At 36.7% G+C, this 25065-nt stretch overlaps 1 protein-coding gene across 50 annotated transcripts in view; it reads right to left on the bottom strand.

Moving 5' to 3' along the window:
* PPFIA2 (PTPRF interacting protein alpha 2) overlaps window positions 1–25065 on the bottom strand; it is a 461887-nt gene that overhangs the window by 148483 nt on the left and 288339 nt on the right. The gene's annotated exons all lie outside the window — the stretch shown is intronic.

Raw genomic sequence — 25065 nt, 5'->3', positions numbered from 1 at the left:
GCAGTGGATTGCTTGGTAGGGGAAAAACCTCCACACGTCTTTTGTTGGACGTGTTTTGAGTGTGATAATAGGGTGAGAGTAAAGGATAATCACGGAAGATGGACTAGAGTTTTCCCTACACACCCTTCCTCCTTCGTGACGGCTTCTCAGCCATCTTTTAGGTTTTCACTTACATGCCACTCACTCTGGGATGTATCTGGGACCATTCTTCTCCCAGTGATGCAAGTTACATAATCCTTAGCATTCGCCAATAACGCAGGCCATGCAAAGTATCACTCTTTGGGACAACCGGCTGTTAGTGCTCTGACTGACCATTTTGACAGTGACTTGAAACCAGAAACTACATATGATTACTTATCCCCAGTTCTTCGTACACTCACTGACAAGTAGCAGAAATGTTTACGGAGTGCTGAAGGACAGCAGACTGTATGATGGAAAAGACCTATAGGGAGTGTTGAAAAAATGGATGGAAAAGTACTTGAGTATGCACGGAGAAGAAAATGAGTTATCCACATGAGCGACCACATGAACTGGAAGTCCCCCCCAACATTCATAATCCATGATTCCAGGCTAAAAGGAGCCTTGGGCATGGAAGAGCCCACGGGTGAAATAAAGAAAAAGAACAAGAAGTACTGACATAGGCTTGTAGGATATTCGCAGCTCTCAGTGTGAGAGGCAGATGAAGTAGGAGGCACAGGCAACGGTGAAGAAGGCTAGGAGGAGGATCATGGGAGGGCAGGGGGGTGAAAATCTGCAAGAGATACTGTGTAAATATAACGAATTCGGCAGTCTCATTGCATCTTAAAATATTAAAAAATACTTAAAAGTGTATTACAGCCTAGGTGGCACGATGTTACAAGTATGCCACAGTCTAGGTGATGTGATTCTGGTAAACCAAAGTGTACACTGTGTTTATGTGCTATAGACGTAGACATCAGATGGAAAGTGGAATTGCAAGGGTATCTAGAAATTTATTTTTGCCAATACAATTCTTAAGATGGAAACATAAAAGCAATGTATATTAATTTAATTTTCACCTTCTTTGCTTTTCATCATCTTTTTGTCTTTTCTAGGGCCGCACCCATGGCACATGGAGATTCCCAGGCCAAGGGTCCAATCAGAGCTGTAGCTGCAGGCCTACACCACAGCCACTGCAACATGGGATCCGAGCCGTGTCTTCAACCCACACCACAGCTCAGGCAACACCAGATCCCCAACCCACTGAGCAAGGCCAGGGATTGAACCTGCAACCTCGTGGTTCCTAGTCGGATTCGTTAACCACTGCGCCACGACGGGAACTCCTGCATCATTTCAGAAATGTTAATGTTCAGGATGATTCCATGAAGTTACCAAAAGAAGGAAGACAAATAAGAAATAAGAGTTTAGGAGTTAAATTTCCCATTAAGAACTGCTATCAATAGTATTAGCTGCTATACACTGAACACCAATTATATGCCACATACATGTGAAGAAATTTACACACATTATCTCATTTAATCTTCCCAGTAATCTTATAAGTGGGGTATATTATTTTTATTTTACAAATGAGGAAACTAGCATAGGGGATAATCAATATACTTGAGGTCATACAGAAAAAGATAAGACAGAAACAGGTTTCCAGTCCAGGTCTGATACCTTCAAAATGCATGGTTTTTAAGCACTATGCTATAGTGCCTTTTGAAAATTAATGAAATGATTCACTGCAAAATCGAACTGTTTATCTAGGTCAGGACTTTCTGTAGGCTGATGGCAGGGGAATTTACCTGGCCTGATTTGGCCAAACAATCTAAACACAGAAGATGTCTTCAATTATTTTTAGGAATAAAAACCATGGTGTTTACATTATTTATCATTTTTATTTATAACTCTTTTGTGGCCTAGGCATTTCAATTTACCTTGAAAATTTCCCCAGCTACTTTTCAAAATAAATCATGTGTACTCTCCTCATACTAATTCTCCAGAGTTCTTCACTCTGATGTTTTTAAATTCATATTTGCCTCTACCTATTTAACAACCCCTTCCAGACAGTGCCCACATCTAATTAACAAAGATTCTTTTCATCTATTTTTACCCCAAACTCAATTAACAATTCCAAGAGTGCGACTTACAGAAGTCTCACTACGCTAACACATAATTTGCTTCTACACGGATACTTATTCTAATTTAGCTGAATTCCATACTTAGATTACACTGAGGTTGCAACACGAAGAAACAAAGACAAGCAACTAGTAGGGATTTACAATTTACACTTAAGCAACTCTCTAGACACAATAGTTTGGATCTGTGTTATTATATATTAATTCAGGAACCCAAAAGATTGAGACACTTATTTAAGTAGAACTAAGGACACTAGGCCAACAGCAATTTCACTTCTCGGCTCTGGCTTTTGGATGTAAGATTTATAAGCATCAGTGAAGCATATTAAAACAAGTGTAAAGCAACTTCATGTGGTGTAATGCAGTTTGATCAGCTCACATGTAACATTCCTTTTTCAACATTTTTTTTCAGTGAGAGTGGATAGATTTTGAAAACTTGTGAAGTTGAGCTGATTCAAAGAATGATCAAATGTCGTGAGATGGGAATCAGAGGTTTGCATTTTGAGGATTCAGCTCTTATTAAGTTCAAAAAATAGTTATTTAATTAATGGTTTAATGAATGAATCTATTTATCCTAATGAAGGAACAAATAGCTTGAGGGTGAGAAGTACAGGTTCACTTGATGATTGTTCACAATTTTTACAACTTGGCTATCTTGATTCAGTCAATAATGTTTATTCAACGAATGAGAACATGCTCCATACCTTTATTTTTAACCTCCTGTGCTTGGGCTGACCAGCCTTTCCAGTTCCCATTAGATGAATTGATTGGGTGATACAATTTAAATGAACATCACCAGTTGTTTCTGGGGACACTTGGTTAAAATTATATGTGAACAGTACATGAATTTTGGCTATTTCCAAATTTTACATTTGAACTGATTTTGCCTATACCTAAAAACATAAAAATATCTTATTTGACAAGGACTCTAAATTTATTTAGTTTTTAATGGTGAAAAAATAGATGCAGACTATTGTCTTTGGAATGGATGAGCAATGAGATGCTGCTGTGTAACACTGGGAACTATGTCTAGTCACTTATGATGGCGCATGATAATGTGAGAAAAAAGAATGTATACATGTATGTGTACCTGGGTTACCATGCTGGACAGTATAAAAAAAAATGTCTTGGTGGAATAAAAAATGATTTGTAAATAATATTAAAGGGTTTTTTTTGTTGGTCTTTTTTTTTTTTTCAGGGCCGCACCCATGGCATATGGACTTTCCCAGGCTAGGGGTCGAACTGGAGCTACAGCTGCCAGCCTACACCACAGCCACACGGGATCTGAGTTGTGTGTGCGACCTACACCACAGCTCATGGCAACGCCAGATCGTTAACCCACTGAGCAAGGACAGGGATTGAACCTGCATCCTCATGGAGACTAGCCTGATTCGTTTCTGCTGCACCACAATGGGAACTCATACGATTTTTAGGTGTAAGATGATGGTAGCAGGAGTAAGAAAATTTCAAATGTTTGCTTAAACAGACTGATTTTTACAGTGGATGGTTATGGTTCTGACATTAACTACAGGATTCAACAATAATAATTTCAACAACAGCTATATTTTTAATACAGTTATTGATAAGTAATTCTAATACAAGTAACAATGTTACCAAACTATCTCTATTCTGTTGATCTAATTGGTATTTCAATCATTACCTCTTTCGCTACTTGGTCACTCCTTGTTTTCATATATTTCCACTATTCAAATAGTTCTTTAATATTTAAATGACAATAAAGTCAAATACACCTGGCATTTTCCTTAGAAGCATATAAATGACTTTAGAAAATACAAAACACATTAAATGGGACAGAATTAGCGGATATTGTTATGGCACAGTACTGCTATTGTCATAGATTAGAAGCCAAGAATAGCAGAAGATGAAGGAACAGTAATAAAAATCGCTAAGGACGCTGTCAGTGTGATAAAGTAGAATTAGTCCAGTGAGCAAAAGCAAAAACAAAGTCCTAAAGAGGTTTCCAAAAGTATCAGTTAAAGGAAATACTGAACAAATTTTATCTGTCACTGCAAGAAAGCAAGCCTCAGTTGAAAATATAAACACGCAAGTAAATAAATGAGAGATAGAAAATATTCATTGAGGTAAACAAATAACACTGAGCAGTGCCACACCACCACGTGTAAAACAACTGTAATGACTCAGTGCTGAGTGCTGAGGATGGTGGCAGCAAATCAGTTAAAGGTTTTAAATGTCATGGAAAAAATACATTATAATCTCCATCACCCAGGAAGATGCCATCCCTAATAACTTCTCCCTCCCCGAAGAAGCCAGCAGAATCCTATTTTAAAAAAACAAACGAGGTGTCTGTTTAACTAAAACAGAAGGCCATTAGATTAAGGTGGCTCTAATGCCATGGCGACCTCAGAGGCAAACCAAAACCTAAGCCTGTGACGGCTCAAGGTTACGAACCCAAAATGCCAGGGACAACCAATCACAGACAGATAACCAGGTTTTATGCTATAGCCAATCAAATAAATTCTTTGCTTAATGTCTGTGCTGTGTCTAAGGCCTTCTCCTGGCTCCTATACTCCTGAACACTTATGGCTTGGCATCGCTCATTTTGAGTGGATTTTATTTTCAAATAAACTCAAAATTTTTAACATGCCTCATTTCATCTTTTAACACTTATCTCACAATGAGAGGAGCCAAGGGGCTCACTAAAGGTATTGATTATGATGAAGTATTTCTTGCATAGAAGAAAGGCTTCCTTCTTCACGGTCCCCACAATCACTGCCACTTATTCTCTAAAGTCAGAAGCATCAAAATATGTCAATTTGGCTTGGGCTTCAGCTAAAGGCAGAGGGACCACTGAATGCAGTACTTACCCCTCCTTCTCCAAATAAATTAAAAAGCAAAGCAAAATGAAGAGACCACATTATGTTGAGAAGAGGGTCACAGCAACCTGTCCAATGGGTCCATACATGGTCAGTTTACAGAGTAGCAAGTAAGCTCTCTGACTATGAGCCTCTATCTTCAAAAGTCTCAATATTTATTTTTTATGAATTATGCTAAGACATGAAAAATGTTTCTTCTTTAGGTACTTTATATATACTAAGTAGCATTAAAATTCATCAAGCAAATACTGATTATTAAATTAATAAAGGTGAGTCTACATAAAATTAATCACATCTCTGTCGTGTGTTTATTCAAGTGTTGCCCATCTGCTCTTAGGAAATTTGGGATGTTTTAGAATGAACATTCTGTTTTAGTAATCCAAACATGTTATATTTAGATCAACAAATATTTGAATCTTTTAAAATACCACATTAAAATTCATCTTTGTGATCTGCGTACTAACCAGTCTTGGACCCTGCTTAATTTCCGTGATCAAACACGGTATCAGATACATTCTGGGGGTTGGGGAAGGGGAGACTGGGGAATTGTTGCTTGGTGGATATAAAGCTTGTTATGTGAGATGAATAAATTTTAGAAATTTGCTATGCGAACAGTGCCTGCAGTTAACGGTATGTATTATGCACTTTAAAATATGTTAGGAGGTGTTGAAATTGTTACGGCAGGCAGACAGTTAGGTGTGAGCAGAGAAGGGGTGCATGGGGCCAGGTGGCAGAAAACCATGCATCATGCGAACAGCAGGGTACAAAGAAAAGCAGGAACCTCCAGACTGTCAGGAAGCCACATATTTTGGGTTGATAAAGAAAGGAGGAAAAGGGCACAAATCTCCAGTGTCAGAATGTAACATGTTGCTCATTATGCCATTATATAATAAAATTATAATAAAATTAGCTATGCAGATAAGAAGTACCCATCATGCACTGATGTCATAACCCTTCCAATCAAAGTTAAATTAGGACCAAAAAAATCCCTTCTCCCTTTGGGACGGTAGAGACGGAATGAAAATTAAGGAAGGCAACCCTCAAATCCCACCTTTTCAGTGGATATTACACCCACGCAATTGGATGCCCCTTAAAACGGGGGTTCCAGAGAAACGCTGGGCAGCTGCTTGCCTCTCTGTCCACCTGTCTTTAAGGGGTATATATTTTTCACTTAAATAAATCCTCACTTTTCTTTCTCAATTTCCATCTCGTTTCTGAATTTCTTCTGCAACAAGAACCTAACCTTCGGGAAAGAAATAACTTTCTAGACCCAAGATGGAGCCATATCAGCAAACCAGAACTTAAGGAACTTCTGTGTCCCTATAAATGCTCTGCTTGACCAGAAAAGCAGTACGTCCAGTCAGCCAACTCCAAACGCCAAGCCAACTCTGAGCCTTGTCACCTCAAACACGGCGAACAATGTGGCTCCAGCCAATTAGATATTTTCTCTTTTTCTTTTCCTTTTCTTCATTCTTTATCTTATGAAACCTCCCTGCCTTCCACCCCATTTTGCAGTTCTCTGAAAAGACTGCCCACTTCATGAAGTGTTTAAAAAGTTGACTTGTATCAGCTAAGTTGTTCTCTTTAATAATTTCTCAGCGGATAATAGATCTCATCTAAGTGTTCTTAAGACAAAACAAAAATAAAAACAATAACAAACCAATAAAAGAATACAAGGACATTTTTGGAGGTAGGTTATTACTTTGATTGTGGTGATAATATGATGACCATACGCATATGTCCAAACTCACCAAAATGTACACTTTTAATAAGTGCATTTTTTTGTATATCAATTATACCTCAATAATACCTTAAAAAAATCAAAATGGCCAACAAGCATACGAAAAAAATTAATCTCTTTCGAGATGGATTATACTATCCATCAGCACCGTGAGATGTGACTTCCTCAGTCAAGCAGGACTGTAAGTATATAGTTGAGGTTTTGGGTTTTTTTTTTTTTTTTTTTTTTGCCTCCTGTCAAGACAGAAGTAACAAAATTATAGGCTGTATCTTGGAAAAATTCCTTTTAGCTCTGTTATGCTACAGAAAAGAGTCTTAAGGAAAAGAAAAGCATTTCCAAAGTGCCTGAGAAAATATGGAAGGCAGAAGCAATGTCTATTAGTCATTCTTGCATATAAAAAAGCAAGTGTGGGCAATAAAAAGGATTTATCCACTTAGTTTCTTCCTTAGAAATCACAAAAGAAGCACACTAAACCCATTATTCTGAACAATTCCTTTTAAAGTAATCAGTTTGCTTGGGTTCTAATGGCAATAATCTTGCGTTACATTCGTTTGCACACATCCCAGTTTTATTTATATGTGATGTTTATAAAATGCCAGAATGGGAAGGGACCAGATCTTATGTGGTCTTGACACATTCTTTTTTAGGTGAAGAAAATGAAGTTACAGAGAATGAATGATAAACGTCTTCCCAGCTTCAGTAAATTGCTTCCTCATCAGTCCCCTGTGGGACACAAGCCGCATCTCTCCAGATCCCAGGTCAGTCATCTTCCAAAGGAGCCGAACAGTAAAATGGCTAAAAGACCAACGCCAGCATCAGTGACAATACTGTTTACTGGAAGGTTCTTTGTGCCAAGCACAGGTTTAAGCACTCTGCAGGTATTAACTCATTTAAACCTCACCACAAACCGATGAGGTAAGTTCCACTAGAGCGGAGGTAACTGAGCAAAGGGGTCAGGGGGAAATTGCCTGTAGTCACAGAACTAGCAAAGGGCAGAACCACTTAGGGGGAAACTAAATTCCCTGGGGTGGAGCTAACAGCTCCTATTTGGAGTCTTACTCTTTTTCTCACCCTTCTTGCGCCCCCATCAGCCAGGGAAGAATATATTCCCAGCACCCAGCTGAATAGTCTACATAGGATAAGGGTTTTGTCCTTGCCACATTCTTTCCTCTTGACTCACTTCTAAGGGCCCCTTATGATCCACTTTTCATAGAACATTTTATATTTTCTGTCTCTTTCTTTCTATTGTGTGGTAATCTGAAGTTGATGGGGTCTAGGTTGTATATTTCTCTTCTATTTAGATCGAGGTCTTTATCAGTGGTTCATGATCCCTCATCCACGATGCTTCTTAAAAATGCAGATTCCATTTTAATGAGTCTGTATTTTCATATAGTCTTCAAAGTAACTGTTATATATGCTTTACTTTGAGGACGGATGCATGTGAAATCTTCAAGTACAGAGTTTTTTGTCTTTTGTTTTTCCTTTTTTATTGTTCTGTTGCAGGTAGAGGCAGCAGCCAAGTAAAAAGCTGCTGAAGGCTTGTGACAGGGTAAACCTATAGGACATGACCTATAAGTGATGATGCAGCCCAGGGGTCACCAATGATAGCCTTCATGATGCCTATTTTTGTCTAGCCTGAGAACCAAAAATGGTTTTCACATTCTTAAATGGTTGAAAAAAAACCTCAAAAGATGGATAATATTTGTGGTACATAAAAATTATAAGAAATTCAATGTCTAGAGTCCATAAACACATTTCTACTGGAACAGGACCAAGCTTGTTTGTATTGTCTGACTGCTTTTGCTCTATAACGGTAGAGCAGTTGTGATAAAGGATTTCTAGCCCATAAAGCCTAAAATATTTACTAGTGGCTCTTTAAAGAAAAGTCTGCTAAGCCCTGGAGGAGCGGCTCATGCCTGTCTCTTTATTTAAAAACTCTTCAAATGGATGCAGAGTCAGAATTGTAACTCCATGATATTTGGATCCATGCTCTCTATTCACTTTCACATATTACTCCTAATTTCATTTACACCAACAGAAATGTAGGATAAATTACCCCTGAAATGCAATGACTTGATGAAGTGGATATGATATTTATGTACTCTTTGTTGTTGTCTTCATGTCTAAGCAGGAATGTACTGGATGACACTGGTTAATATTACAAAAGTAAGAAAAAGAGAACACAGAAAAAAAACCTAAAAATATGTGGGGCTTTTATTTGAAATGCTTTTCATCCATACCTCTGTGTACCATGTTTTGTAGAATTTTTTCACCACCTAAAATTATTTTTTATGTTTTGTAGAATTTTTTCACCACCTAAAATTATTTTTTATTTTTTTTTTAATTTTTAATAGTTATTTATGTATTTGCTTTTTAGGGCACTGCCTGCAGCATATGGAAGTTCCCAGGCTAGAGGTTGAATCGGAGCTGCAGCGGTCAGCCTAAGCCACAGCCGCAGCAACGCAGGATCTAAGCTGTGTCTGCGACCTACATAATAGCTTACAGCAATGCCAGATCCCTGACACAGTGAACAAGGTCAGGGATCAAACCAGCATCCACTGAGCCACAATGGAAACTTCCGGAATTATTTTTAAATTCATAAATTTAACACGAACTCTTTGACGTCAGGGAGTTACTTTTGGTCAGAGGTATGTCCTCAAGTCCCAAAACACTGCTTCATGGCTGTCCAGTAGATTAAAGAGAGTACTAATTAAGAACATAAATTACGATGAATTCTGGCTCTACCCCTTTCCGACAAGGTGAACTTAGACAAGTTATTTACCTTCTTTGCACCTTAGTTTTCATTTCTATAAAAAAAGAGTGTCTGTAAAAGTCATGTAGTTTATAAATAGCAGATTAAAGAGTCAAACTTATGCCTGTCTGCTTCAAAGCCCATGATTTTTCTCTACTATAGCCACACTCTAGTTCTCAACTATTGGCTCAAATCAATCAAAATATATAAATTTTTAAAGTGTAAATAGCCAGGCCTCATGCTAACCATGAATCAGAATTTCCAGATATGTCTGTAGATTTCAAATGCTCTACAGGCGATGCTGATGTACAGCCAGGGCTGAGAACCAGTGCCCTGTGCTGGACCACGTCTCTACTTCTCCTCTCTGTGAGAGGCTTCTGTGTATCAGAAAGAATAATTCTTTAAAGAGGACATCAGTGGACTCTTCCTAATATGGAAATGCTAACTTATTTTCCTCTCTCAGTCCTTTTGCTTTCGATATAGCAGAAATGTCGGTGAGGATAGAAATCCATTCAAAACCTTGGGAAGAAAATAGTATATGCCTCTGGGAGTATAACCGGTGGGAAACAACCAAGATCCTAAGAAGAGGTTTTAGAACGATGGATATGTACACATGAACAGACTCAGCAAGAGAGCAGCTGCTCAATTATTTACTAGCTGTGTATTTCAGGCAAGTTACGTTAGGCTTAAAACCATGTTTTCTGTATCTTTAAAATAGTGACTGTACTTCCTGCCTTACAAGGGCAGTAGCAGGATCTCAATGAATTCTCACTGTTAATAAGAGCAAGGATCTCACACTACAGGGTTTCATAAACCTGAAGGCGAAGAGTGGTAAAGGACTGAAGCTGCCTGCAAGTGTGTGAAGAGCTCAGGAAAAACTCTCAAAGAATGAATGAGGTTCACAGGCTGGAGAATTGTCACAGTCCATTCTAGGAGGGTAATGCCTCCTGAAAACAATGGAAGTTTAGCATTTGGAACCCTCTCAGTCTCTACCCAGTGCCTGGCCCAGCCCACTGCCTCGAAACAGTAGGTGCCCCCCCAAATACTTCTGACACCATAATCTAACTGTATTGCAACTTTCTCTTTTTTAGAAAACTCTGTTTTCTCCCTTTTTTTCCACTCATGCTCTTCTCTCTTTCTCTCATTCTCACTCGCTCTCTCACTCTTGCTCTCACACTTATTATCTGATTTTATGAAACTTCCTCAAAACATATCCTGATGTCACTTAAAGGCTTTTTTTCTTTCTTAACTTCCAAATACATTATTTTCTGAGTGGAAAATAATGTACTTACATTATCAACATGTTATTAAATGAGGAGATATTATCAACAGTAAGGGTTTATTAAAAAAAAAAAAAACTTCAATTAGAATAGTTAAGAGGAGCTGTAGCTATTCAGGAAAGAATTTGTCTTGGCCTGAAGAGAGGTCAGCCACTTGCCTTAGGCTTTTAGGAGGCAGTCTGTGTCATACCCGATGGGAAAGTTTGTTTAGGATGAGGTCTGACTACAGTGGATCTTGGGAGGGGGCTGGTCACGCCTAACAGTCTTAAACTGGGGACTGGTTATGCCAGAAAGACCAACCATCTCATTCAGGATGTGTCTCAACCTGGATGCAGAGATCAACCACCTGGACAATCAGTCAGTCAATTACGCTTATGTAATAAAATTGTATAAGAATTCCCAAAGCTTGAGTGAGCTTCCCAGAGGAGAAATATCACACATCAGTTCTGGGAAGGTAAGAAATACATCCTGATGACAATGGAAGTTTAGCATTTGGAACTCAAGGCCTCTGCCCTATGTGGTTCTGGCCTTGGCTAATTTTGATCTGTATCGCTTCCCCGTCATCAGCCGTAACGCTGAATTTAATAGCTTTCAGTGAGTTCTGTGAGTCTTTCTAGGGAATCATTGAAATGAGAATGGGGAATTCCTGTTGTGGCTCAGTGGGTTACAAACCTGACTAGTGTCCATGAGGATGCGGGTTCAATCCCTGGCCCTGCTCAGTGGGTTAAGGATCAGTGTTGTCACGAGCTGTGGTGTAGGTCACAGATGCGGCTCAGATCGGGCATTGCTGTGGCTGTGATGTAGCTGACAGCTGCAGCTCTGATTCGACCCCTAGCCTGGATCCATCTGCCTCAGGTGCAGCCCTAAAAAGCAAAACAAAACCAAACCAAAAACAACAACAAAAAACAGAGAGAGAGAAAAAAAAATAGAAAATGAGAATTTGGGAACCCCGCAAACTTGGAGTTGGTGTCAGAAGCAATGCCAGTCTTGTGAAGGCCTGTGTCCCTGGACTTTGCAGTTTGACTAAACGCTGGCAGTGGTGTTATGGAGTGAGCATTCACATCTCCCCGAATTCCTCTCTTGAATTCTAACCCACAACGTGATGGTTGTAGGAGTTGAGGCCTTTGGGAGATGATTAGGTCATGAGGGTGGAGTCCACATTAGTGGGATTTGGCGCCCTTATAAAAGAGAGGCCAAAGGTCTCTCTCACTCATTCTGCCATGTGAAGATACAAGGAGAAGACACCATCCATGAACCAAGAAGAAAGTTCTCATCAGACACTAAATTTGCCAGTTCCTTGATCTCTGACTACCCAACCTCCAGAACTATGAGAGATAAATGTTGGTTTTTTGAGCCACCCAATCTATAGTATTTTGTTATAGCAGCCCCCCAAAAGACTAGGACAAATAAATAGTATATGCTAAATAACAGCTGATAATTTTGTGATTTTTCTGCTACCAAATTTTTAAAAAGTAAATTCATGAGCAGCCAAATTAGTAATCACACACACACACACACACACACACACACACACACACACACACAAAACATTAAAGCGATTTGTGCATCCTTTTGGTCCATACACTTCCTTATAATATCCCCACAGTTCACCTATTTGGAACTTCCAAATTCCTCAACATTTGAGATCCATTTTTCTTCCCTGCCAAAATGAAATGAGAAATAGAGGAGTGATGCAGAAATTCTCTGGTCTTTTTTTAGTAAAACTTGAGGTCTCCCATTTCCTACACTGAAAACATAGGGACCAATACAATGTTTGCATGCTATTGACTTTGGGACTTTAGGCAGAGTCATGGATACAAAATCTGCATCAAGGGAAAACGTTTAGATACACGATTTAAAATCCAATAATCAATTTTATCCAAACAGCTGCAAATGGCACCTACATATTTTTCTGTATCTTTTCTATAGAGTTAAATATTCAATTTCAATCCAATATTTGGCAGTTCAAAGACAGGCTAATTTAACAAATTGATTTGATGCATGTCAGTAATTAATGCCTGTTTTATTTCTGTCAATACAATGAAGTCGTGATCCTTGCAGTAAATCATAGAAATATAACAAATATAAAGATGTCATGATGAATTCATATGACAGATAAAAGGTAAACTGTTGAGTTAGAAACAGTTTTTGTACATAAAGAAATTCTGTTATTAAGAGAAAGGCCAGGCCGCCTTGTGGCTACTGTTAAATAATCAAAATTGGAGTCTGATATCTTGGCTTTGGATTTCTGCCAACTAGTAAGAACATGCAAAACAGTTCACTGAGTTCTTAAGGCCTCAGTTTCCTCATTTGCAAAATGCTAGTAATAATTACACTATTCTCACAGGTTAATTGTGATGACTGACTGAAAAGTTGTGTGTGTGTTGGGCTGTATGCATAATGCTTAGCATAGTGCCAGGCACACAATAACCTCCCTCTAAATTATAGATGCTATTATTTTTACAAACTGCATAAATGAGTGAATTGCAAAGTCTGTTATAAAATGCATGTCATGGAGTTCCCATCATGGCTCAGTGGTTAACAAATCCAACTAGGAACCATGAGGTTGCGGGTTCAATTCCTGGCCTTGCTCAGTGGGTTAAGGATCTGGCAGGAGCTGTGCTGTTGGTTGCAGACGCGGCTCGGATCCTGCGTTGCTGTGGCATAGGCTGGCAGCTCCAGCTCCAATTGGACCCCTAGCCTGGGAATCTCCATATGCTGCAGGTGCGGCCTTATTAAGCAAAAAAATAAATAAATAAATAAAAAATAAGATGCATGTCATGCTATAGAATCATCCCATGAATAAACAAGGTGTTTGTCTATCTGATAAAGGGAGATTTTTGTTCTGAGTGTAAAATAAACTACTGTTACTTTGTTTTATCACCAAGTTCAAATTGTCAACAAAGAGAGTCTTCATCCACTTAACAAAGAAGTAGCTGATATTCGCCTTTTGAATATAATCATAGCACTACAACTTCAGTACTTTCAGTTTGCAAATGCTTGCTTATATATTATTTTTTTAAGTATAAAGACTTTGAAAGACAGGCTGGTCCAAAATTTATTAATATTCCATTTCACAGATGATATAGCTGAGGTGTAAAGAGGTTAAATAAATTGCCCGGGGTTATCAAATCAGTAAGTGATAAAATCAACTCAACTGAAATCCTTTGGCTTGAATTGAACATCCATTTTTTATTTTTTACTTTGTACTTAACTCTCACTAAATTTCAGTTTTCCACTTTCATTTTTTAAAAGATAAGCAATCTTTCTCAAATTTTTAGCTTTAAAATTAATAAGAACACTCTAGTAAACACATGGATAAATTATGAGTCAATTTATGATGTTTATGATCAAAGTATTAATACCAAGCATGATTTGCTATGAACAGGAAGAGATAAAACAGTTCATAGTTGCCGTGTGCAAAGATAAAACAACCAAGTTTGCTATAACAAAAAAAAATAAATCTCATACTTTTGTCAAAGAAAAGATTGTAACCAAAACAGGAAAGAGAGTCTGAAAAAATTTGCAAGCAGACTTCAAATGTTTCATACACCACAGGAGAAAATTTTAAACTATATTTTATACAGTTGTTTCACGCAGGTCTTGGAAATACTAAAAACAGCGGAGGTAGCAAATAGCAATTTCTTTAGCTCTCTTATTGTTGGATTTTAACATAATGTAGACATCTTGATTTCTTTCTATTTGAGAATGATTCTTTTTTTACTGGAACAGTACAATTATCAGAACCAAAGATGCCATTTCCTATTGATGATAATAACTTGGGTAATTTACATTTTCTACACTTATCTTCATAATGCAGTGTCATAAAAGAACATCGAGAGGCATAATAAGGAATCGTAGGCCTTTGTGAACAACTATGGCTTTGACAATGTTGAAACGTTGAGTTTATCAATATAAAGCAAAAGAGCACATTCTTCAACTACAAATAAACTCTTCCATTAAATAAAATCAATTAAGAACTCCACAATTTTCTAGCTGAAAACAGTGTAATTCCAACAGGAAGAACTGGTTTCCAATATGCAGCTTTATTGGAAACTTGTAACAGTTTGCAAGCAAGCTAAAAACATCATGTCAGAATTTTTCATTGTCTTCAGGGGATACAGATTCGGAGGTGCAAGGATGCATTATCTTATGTAAACACTTGTCATGCTAACAATACTATTTTCTGGTAAATTTAGCCATAGTGACTTGCTTAAAATGCTAATAAAACACAAAGCTTATATTTGACTTTATGTTAGAATGGTAATTCAAAGTCAGTCATAAAATGTACTAATAGCGAAAATAGTTTCATGGATTTACTAATTCTGCAAATAAACTGATCAGTTGAATTAGGTATATGCTATACATAAACATAGGAAATTGGAAAGACGTTGTAAGATTAATTATTTTTATAAAGGCAGTGAGAGACATACTACATCTGCTTTTATCTCAGAACTAGGAAAGAGACAGAGTTAAAAGGACCAAATACTGAATTACGGACAAGGAGTCTACCAAGACAAGTAATTATCAGTTTTAGGATTGTGAAATAATTTAATTCAGGAACTTTTTCTGTGCTGTCTTTTTCTGCATCTGGAGTTTTCCACTCACAGATATGGCAGTTTTAATTTGAAGAGAAAAATTACTTGGTCATTTCATTAATTCTTCAAATAAGTGATCCTATAAATTTAGATGAGTATTGTTATAAGTTCCCCCAAGGCAAATTTTTCTAATAAGTAGGCTCAACAACTTTTCCACCTTCCACATGTTTTTTCTGGATCATTTTTAATATTAAATTTCTTTCTAACTATTTAAATATAACCAAGTTGCTCATGGATTTCAAAAGCTTCCTGATTTTTACTCCTGTCAGGTTTTAGGGAAACATTTTACCTCTGGACCAAAGTCATCTGAAACAACTTTAGTTTCGTATTCGTATCTCTTCCTTTCAAATTATGATGAATAACACAACTTCATAGATTTAGATAGGAAATACCTCGGCGAATCCATGTTGTTTTAGTTCATAAGTACTGTGGAGACTAGCTTTATTTACTTTGCCAGGATAAACTGATGAGAACTTTCTCTGGGTTTACCATCCCACAATAAAATGTCCTTACTAGTCTTATTGGCTCTTTGGCATATTCTACATTATCATATGCTCAGTCTCCTTAAACTCATAAAAAGCAACTCAGTTTCTACCTCCCTTCTCAGATAACCCTTGTTTCCTTGGGAAGACTCTCTGATAAAATTCCTATGTCTTCTTTTCTCTCCAAATCAAAATCTGCATTCATCTCTACACATTCTCTTCTCCTCCCTGCATTTCTCAGTGGAAGAACTTCTCTTACTATTGAAGTTTGGTTGATCATCAAACCACGCTTATCCACTTCTGTGTTGCCCATCAATAGAAAGGATTCTTTCTCCAAGGGAACCCTCCTGCACTGTTGGTGGGAATGTAAGCTAGTATAACCACTACGGAAAACAGTATGCAGGTACATTAAAACACTAAATATACAATTGCCATAAGATCCAGCAATTCCACTCCCGGGCATCTATTCAGAGAAAACCATGATTCAAAAAGAAACATGCACCCCAATGAACATCACAGCACCAGTTACAATAGCCAAGACCTGGAAGAAACCTTACTGTACATCAACAGAGGACTGGATAAAGAAGATGTGTTACATATGTACAATGGAATTCTAGTCAGCCATAAAAAATAACAAAATAGTACCATTTGCAGCAACTTGGATGGAGCTAGAAATTATCATACTAAGTGAAATAAGCCAGACAGAGAAGACAAATATATGAGAATACGTGGAATATAACAAAAAATGATACAAAAGAATTTACAAAACAGAAACAAACTCAAATAGTTTGAAACCAAATTTATGGTTACCAAAGGGGAAACGTGGGGTGGGAGGGATAAATCAGTGTGTGGAATACACATACTACTGTATATAAAAAAGACAGGTAACAAGGAAGTACTGTATAGCACAGGATAAACTACTCAATACTGTGTAATACCTTATATGGGAAAGGAACCTCGAAAAGAAAAAAATATATATATTTATTATAATAGTATATATATAATTGATTTACTTTGCTGTACACCTAAAACTAACATGACTTTCTAAGTCAATTATATTCCAATAAAATTTATCTAAAAAATAATAACCGCTTCTCCTTTGTTTCTTCTTTCTTTGCATTGCCTGTAAGCATTTTCCGTAAGCTGATTCTCAACATCACCTATTTACTTAGCTATTACCCTCCTCTCTCCTTCACTGCTGAACTTTCCAAACGAGTTTTACTGTCTCACAGTTTTTGACTCACTCGAGTCTCACATCGCATCTCTCCTTGCTCCTTCCCAGCCTCTTGATTTGATTTTTCAGGTGTGGGTTCCTATATTTATTTACCTTTCCACTTTCCAGTCATTTCCATGGATTCAACAGGGTGCTGGTTCTTAACTTAACTCAAAGGATGATAAAGATACTTAAACGCATAATGTATTTAAGTCAATGGCCATGTTCCATTGCCCTATAAACCTTGCAAATGTGCATCCGCTGCCTCTAGCTCCGCTCATCATCCTGATCCAATATTCTTCTGAATGTGAATGATACCTAGTTTGCCCATAAAGTTCTTTCATTTTCCTTAGGAAACTGGACTTCAGGATAAGGCCAGTTATAGATTTTCCTTAAGAAAATTCCAATTGAAAGCTGATAAATTCAGTGGATGGAATAAAAAAAGAAGTAGAATGAAAGCAACATAAAAAATATAGTTCTGTCTATAACTAAATGTGCCAGTTCCTTTTATATATAATACAATCATGTAGAAAAGATTTAAAAATAAGCACACCTGTGTATTCATTGAAAATTAGTCTGTGGATTGAATTTTTACTGTAGTTACTGAATAATCCATTCATTCTGGTTTAATTAAATTATTTTAAAAGTATACGGGCTTCAGCTAAAGGAGAACACATTATTAAAATGTAATCTATTTCTTTTTGCACTTCCTTTTATTGTACTTTTTTTTAGCCTTCCAATTTTAAGCAGTAACAAAAATACTCTGCAAGAAATAAAGACTTGATTGTATTTTCTCTCTCCAAACAATCTGAACTCACTTTTCTGGACAAACGGCCTGGAAAATGTATTCAATGTTAATAATACAATCTGTCCTTGCAGTGTTATTCAAAGAGGCATAAAATGACAGCAAATTTGCATTATGTATATATATTTATTTATAATATTGTTTTGAGTCTGTCATTTATATCTATATTTTCCATCACTAAAAGAATATAAGAAATGCCAGGCTGAGTAATACCTCAGTTCTACATAGTTCTGTAGTTTTCAACACTTGTTTCTTTCAAGAAACAGTAGTTATTTTTACAAGTCTGAACTGCAAACACAGTACCTTGACTATGATACATATTTTTTTACCTTTAACTTTTGTACACTGGTCTGCAAAATTAAAACACTGATTATATCTTTCCCTTTTCAAAGCTCTGCTGACTCAATTGTGTACAGGACGAAGCCCAGGCTCTGGCCATCCCTAACTCAACTCTTTCTCTGCAGACTTATTCTAATCTCTGCTACTGCCTGCTTCCCTTTTCTTCCTCCAAATTCATCTGATAAGCTCTCTGTAATCACCCCTCAAATTCTCGGTAATTTTTTTCTCCAGGAAGATTTAAAACTTTTTCCAGATTTAATCAGATATAATTGACAAATAACATGTAAGTTTAAGGTATCTAATGTGAATATTACATATATGTATATATCATGAAATGATTACCACAATATGGTTGGCTAACATTATCTATTCCCTCCCATAGTCACTGTGTGTGTGTGTGTGTGTGTGTGTGTGTGTGTGTGTGTGTGTGATGCGAACATTTGTGACCTGCTCCCTCAGTAAATTTCCAGAATACCATATAGTGTTGGAGTTCCCTTAGTGGTGCAGTGGTTAATGAATCCGACTAGGAACCACGAGGTTGCGGGTTCGATCCCTGCCCTTGCTCAGTGGGTTAAGGATCCGGCGTTGCCCTGAGCTGTGGTGTAGGTTGCAGACACGGCTCAGATCCCGCGTTGCTGTGGCTGTGGTGTAGGCTGGCGGCTACAGCTCCGATTCCACCCCTAGCCTGGGAACCTCCATATGCTGTGGGAAATGGCCCAAGAAAAGGCAAAAAAAAAAAAAGACAAAAGAACACCATGCAGTTTGACTCTAGTCTCCATACTGTACATCGGATCCCCTAGTCTTACTCATTTTATAGCGGAGAGGTTACATCCTTTGACTGTCATCTCCCATGTTCTCCAATACCCCGGCTCTGGATACCACCAAAATCTACTCTGTTGCCGTGTACAGACATTTTTAGATTCTGTGTGTAAATGAGATCTGGCAGCATTTGTCTTTCTCCGTCTAATGGACCTTGAAGGCATCACTTGGCATGATGCCTTCAAGGTCCATTGTCATCCGTGCTGTTAGGGCAGGATTTCTCTAGGAAACTTTGTGTCATACCACCTGCTTTTCCCCAGTCACATCCACATGACTGATTACTCTGCTGTGACACTACTAAAGCTTGGACTTTCATTTTCACTTTTGTCTTCTTGTATTATAATTACATTTTTATTGTGGTAAAATGGATATAACATAAAATTTACCATTTTCACCATTTTAAAGTGTACAGTTAAGTGGCAATGAGTACCTTCACGTGGTTATGCAACCATCACCACCACTGAGCTTCAGGAAGTTTTCACCTTCCTAAACTGAAACTCATGATCCATTAAATAATAACTCCTCCTATAGTTACTTTTTGCTACGTCTATCTCCCATAACAGACTTGTGAGAAGAATCGTTGCTTTATTAATATCCGAGTTAATCGGTATTTTCACATCTAGTACTTAACACAATGACTGGCAAAGAGAAAATGCTCAATAACTCTTGGTTGAATTGATGTATCATGACCAAAATCACCTATCCAGTTGTTATGTCAGTTAGCTAGATCAGATTGTCAGCTTTCCAGCTCTATTTCAGCCTAACCATACAGTTTACAAAAACAAAAAACAAAACAAAACAAAAAAAAGAACATCATTTCCGAGGTTTTCACTTTACCAGAACAAAAAAACAAAACACTATAAAACAAAAGTAACATAAAACCGTACCTTCAGTGTGTTCTCATTTCAGAAAGTGTAAATTCCAAATTCTGAGCATGACATTCAGGGTGCTTTGGCTTCTGAGTCCTATCAACCTCTCTACCCTCCTCTTCCACATCTTTTCACACCCTGATTTTTACCAACACGACCTCATTCATTATTCTCAAAACAGGCAATTTCAGGTTTTCCTAACCATACCGTTTGCTCAGCCTGAAATGTTTCTCCACAGTTTGGAAGCCAAATCGTAGTTTTTCTTCAACGCTGAAACCCTTCTCTGATCCTTTGGTTCAGAATGGATAACCCTTCTCCTCTCAGCTCTTTCACACTTTGTTTAGGTCTCTATTTAGTTTTATATTAAATTACATATGACTTACATGTTTATATGTTTGTCTCTGTCACTGGAGGGCAAATTATATAAACATTTGCATTATATTTCACTTATCTTTTATTTTTTCCTATTTCTTCCTGTCAGAGACTCACATAATGTTCTGCACGTAGTAGTTGCTCAATAATTATATTTTGAAAGAACAAACCTCTTAATTTAATACATATGTATTGCTGATTATTGAGCATGCCTAAATTTTTCAAACTATCTATTAAGGGAATAGCCAACAATGTGAAAACACAGGGTAGAGTGAACGCTACATGATGCAACCTGACAACTATGTATTGATCACAAGTTTCCTATCACTGTACTGAGTGAAATAAATACAAATGAACAAGACATAGCCCACTTTCTCAGGAATCTACTACCTAGGCTTACACAGGTATATAATTAATTCTAACACTTGTTGAACAGTCAAAATAAATGCTGAAGCAATGAGATTAAGCAACTTAAACTAAGAAGCAGTGACTATTGGCAAGAAACCATAAACGATTTCATTAAAAAGGTGATGTATGAACTTGAATTTAAATGGGGAAGTATGACGTTTAATGGGTGTGGAGGCATTCCAAGAGAGACATTAGCATAAGCAAGGTTTAGAGTCAGGAGAAATGCTGGCTGCTGTCGAAAACAATGAATACTATAATTTAGCAAGACCTTAGAATGACTACTCAGAGCAGTAGTGGTAATGGGAGTTAAAGGTGATTTTTAGATTGGGACCGCTCAATAGTATATGACAATAGACACCATTATATTATTAATATATATAAATTATATCATAATGTTAGTAGTATATTAATATAGTATATAATATACATATCAGAAAATATCATGAAAATAATCTGTAGGATTGGAGCTTTGCTTAGCAGGTAACCTTGAAGAATTATACAGCTGAAGCCTACCACAATATCCCAGTTGAGAATAATGAAGATCAGAACTATGGTGGTATTACGGTATGTAGAAAAAGATGAGAGTAAACGGATGTAAGGTAGCCTATGGACATAGCTAAATGTATAGATTGGAACCGTATGAATGCATAGGGTTAAGCTGAGTTAAAAGATAACCATAGTTTCAAGTAGGAGAGAATAGCGGTACATTCATTAGGAGAAATAACCTCTCTGGGCTCACTTCTGAAATAACCGTATTATCTAACTTCCAGCATTACTCTGCTTATACATGTGTATTTAGCCTAGAGATTTAAAGCACTCAGTAAATATGAGCTATTGTTATTATTAATTTACCAATAGAATAATCTAATATGAAAAATGTCATCTGATTCTAAAATATCTTTGATTTCTTTATAAGATGCATTGAAATGCATTAAAAATCAAACACTATAGAAATATATAGTATATATACTTGTAGACACCAAAGAAAACTAATAAAAACAGTTCCTTATTTACATTTAAAATTTTTTTCCTAGTCCCATAATAATGTATTATTAATTATATTTGTGCAAAACTAGGAGCATTCTATGCAACTTCCTTTTTGTACAGTACAATATATTAGACTATTTTCAGAACAGAAGAGAGAGTTATCTTATATTCTTTTTAACAAGACTGCTTATTTCAGGGCACGAATGTACTATAGAGAACCTAAGTGGACACTCGGGAAATCTAGGCAGCAATCCAAGCCCATCAACACATACGGTGCCTTTGTGCAAACTAGAAAAATCGTCCCGATAGGTGGTCCCAATCTTCATTATCAAACCCTAAGCTGAAATTTAGTCCTCGATTAACCCCTGCTGGACACCCGTGTCAGAGAGCAGTCTATATAGTCATTGGCAAAGCCCTGTGGACGTGCCGAACCAAGGTTTAAAATCTTTTGTGACGCTCAGAAAAGAGCATGAACCTTGAGCTACAGCTGTAGTTTCTTTTTCACAGAAGTCATGGTTGAACCTTTGGATGATGAGATATGGACGAAGTCTCCAGGAGAAAGATTTTAAAAAGAAAAGTGTTAAAGAGTGAAAACTCTGAAACTTTCTCTGAGACTAGAACGAGGGGAGAGGGAGAGAGAGAAAAAGAGGGAGACAAAAAGAAAACATGACACAGATGATAGAATAAACGCTATCAAATAATACAGTGGTGATAGAATTAACTCTGCTGGATCTTTTCACTCTATATATGCGTGCGTGTGTGTGTAAATCTGCATGTACATATGAATACATCAAGGTATTACTTGCAGTCTGAACCCCTGCTTTCTGATTATTCCTTTTTAAGTTTCAGAACTGAAATAATTCAGAAAAATGTTTCAATAGATTTCTTGCTCTCTTGAACTGTCGTATCACCACTGGAAATTCAAGAATTTAACAGATTCTGATAATGCGGTATTCTCACTCTCCAAGCTCACTATATGACTTTAGGAAACAGATTTGAATTATAAGGGATACTTATAAATATATTTTAATTTTAATTTAAAATCTGAAGCATGAAATGTTATTTCCCCCAACCCCATTTTCATGTACCTATAGGCAGGACTTTTGTTCTGGACCTGATTCTTTTGTCTATGTCTCTCTCTATATATTTTTGGGGGGGTTCTCTTAAGAATATGCTCTTAAATAGTTCTCATTTTTTTTTCTCTAAAAACTTGTTATCTAAAACATTTTCTTTATTTACTTCTTCTAATATCCACACTTTGGTTCCCCTTTCTAAAGCTGCCAATACTATGAAGTTTTCTAAACTTATTTTGTCAGGTTTCTAAATTATGTATTGTTATCACCAATACATGATGACTTAAAGAGATTTCTTGTAACAATTGCTATTATTACACAGACTCAAGAACTCAAATTGCAGTCTCTTCTGAACTTTTTTTCAGTATTCACTTTGAAATATATATTTCATTATGAAGTAAAAGTTGCCTCTGTACTCTCTTTAAAAATATTACTGATTATATAGAAATAATTTATGATTAGAAAACTAAGGTAATTTTGTCTTAAATTTTTTGCTGTATTTTGACTTTATCAATAGGAATTCAGATTAAGCCACATGGAAATTAATTATAATCAACAGCAATAAAATAAAGTTAATATACAATCACTTTTCTCTTATGTAATGATGTCAAATAAAAGCATCAGGAAGGCTGCAGTAGTTGTAGTCATGTTAATGATTTAAAATTTATTTACTATTTATACAAGCAATCAAACATGTCATACTGATTACAAGAGACTACAAGAGTATTTGAGGGCTAAACTATATTAAAAACTACAGTCAAAAATCTTCACTTTTGTTCTCAAGCTTTTTTTTCCATTTTACGTGTAATTAAAGTATTTGGTTGCCATTTCTGGAGCCAATGTTCAGAGCCTCACTAGAATTTATGGAATATTTTTATTTCAACACTTCAGCCAATGAGTCTCACTGACACCTTTGTTCTTGACCAACAGAAACTGTGTATTAAACAAGGTTTTCCTACCAGTGGTCACCAAACCTTTTGATTATTTACCCTACAAATAAAATGTTTTTGAAGGAGGCCCCCAAAATAAATGTAAACATACATGAACATCCAAATTAACTGTCATAAAACATAAAATGAATAAGTGTTGAAAGTTTTCTTCCTGAAAACTCCAGGAATAAGTACATCTACTGTGTAATTGAAATATTCTCTTTCAGAAAAGGACTGAGTCCTTTTTGTCATTACCCGTTATCTCACAGGTTCTTTTCTTCTACGATGACTGAGATGTCTTGATTCCTTATCTCCTTCTTTAATTTGTTTTTTGAGTTCTTTCTGAATTTAAACCATCCAGTTTGCTAAACTGACCTGGCTACTGGCTACCAAAGGGCTTTCTTTCTTTTTTTCCTTTTTTTTTTTTGCTTTGAGGGTCACGCCTGCGGCATACGGAGGTTCCCAAGCTAGGGGTCAAGTTGGAGTTGTAGCCGCTGGCCTACACCACAGCCACATAACGCAGGATCCGAGGCAGGTCAGCAGCCTACATCACAGCTCAGAGCAATGCCAGATCCTTAACCCACTAAGCAAGGCCAAGGATCAAACCTGCGTCCTCTTGGATGCTAGTCAGGTTCGTTAACCACTGAGCCACGAAAGGAACTCCCTCTCCTCCTTTTTTTAAAAACTGTTATGCCACCATTTATATTTTTACCACTGCTAGCCTTTAATTCACATGGAACGCATCATTCCTCTATTTAAAAGTCCATTGTTTCTGAAGCTTAAGTTGTTAAACCTGGAACAAACAAAAGCCTATATAAATTCATTCCATTAGCCTAACTTATTTTGAAAATTAAGACTTTCAGCAGGGTTGAAAATGTCTATTTGCTTCTGTGTAAAATGTAAATGTGAATATGATTTTGTTAAGAATTCCTTAAGACCTATAAATACTGAAATTAGCCTCCCACATCCTTAATTATTTAAAAGTAGGACAATTTTGCCAAGTAGTTTCAGTACATCCTCCACTAATAATATCTGTATTTACATTCCTGAAATAAACTTCTGCAAAAAAAGGTAACTCTGTAAATAATTGTCAGAGAGTGGGGGAGAGAGAGACACAGAGAGAGATGGGGCTATTTTAGTGGCCTACACACATTATTTGAGATGTATGTATGTATGTATGTATGTATGTATGTAAGTACCTATCTGTCTATTATCTATATCTTGTCTAATGACCCAAGTTCATTTGTAGATAAATAAAACCTTAGCAAAGCTTCTAAAGAAGAAACAATTCTTTAGATCTTTTTTGATGATTATAAAATGCTGTCTGAGAGTCATGAATAAGAGCAAAAAGTGGACTCAATGCTGCCACTAAACATGGGCATGACGCTTCATTTGTGACATTTTCTAAATTGAACAGATATCTGATATAGTTTCCAGTTTTGGAGTG

The sequence above is a fragment of the Sus scrofa genome, chromosome 5, assembly GCF_054392235.1.
Source record: "Sus scrofa isolate SSC_HxYL_T2T_F1_AM1 chromosome 5, Sscrofa_HxYL_maternal_Yorkshire_Landrace_v2.0, whole genome shotgun sequence".
Taxonomy (NCBI): domain Eukaryota; kingdom Metazoa; phylum Chordata; class Mammalia; order Artiodactyla; family Suidae; genus Sus; species Sus scrofa.
The sequence above is the reverse complement of the archived record's forward strand: the minus strand, read 5'-3'. Positions and strand labels throughout refer to the sequence as shown.